Source organism: Suricata suricatta, chromosome 5 (assembly GCF_006229205.1).
Source record: "Suricata suricatta isolate VVHF042 chromosome 5, meerkat_22Aug2017_6uvM2_HiC, whole genome shotgun sequence".
NCBI lineage: Eukaryota > Metazoa > Chordata > Mammalia > Carnivora > Herpestidae > Suricata > Suricata suricatta.
This window is the reverse complement of record NC_043704.1, coordinates 1,869,725-1,870,198: the sequence shown is the minus strand read 5'-3', so window position 1 is coordinate 1,870,198 and position 474 is coordinate 1,869,725. Positions and strand designations below refer to the sequence as shown.

Sequence of the window (474 nt, the reverse complement as noted above, 5' to 3'; positions counted from 1 at the left end):
GTCGGGAGGTGGTGTTCCAAGCGGGTGCAGCGTGGGGGTTTGAGGGCACTGCTGCAGAGGTGGGGGTGCTCCGGGGGCAGCGGGGAGTCCTCGGTGTGGGCGCTCGGCCGCAGGCGCACAGCAGCTGGAGGTCGAAGAAGAAAGACAGTGTCAACTTGAAGACATATCAGTAGGAATCGTCCGATCCGCAGAAGAGAGAGCAGAATTAAGAAAAATGAAGAGGGTCCACAGGACAGTTTCGGGAAGTCTGACAACAAGGAATTTCAACACAAGAAGGAGGAGAGAATATTGAAGCATAAGGGTGTTTTGAATACATAATGGACAAACCATCCAAATTTGATTTTAAGAAAAAAATTCTAACAGATCCAAGCACCTCAGAAGACCCCCCAACGCCCCAGCACAACTGGGCACAATGGTGAGGACCGCAGGCTCCAGAGTGAAACCACCGGGCTCAGACCCGCTGCGGCACTGCGG

At 53.8% G+C, this 474-nt stretch overlaps 1 protein-coding gene across 1 annotated transcript in view; it reads left to right on the top strand.

Annotated features, from left to right (window-relative positions):
- The window catches only part of LOC115292533, a 58,456-nt gene that overhangs the window by 706 nt on the left and 57,276 nt on the right, over nt 1-474 (top strand). The window lies entirely within an intron of this gene.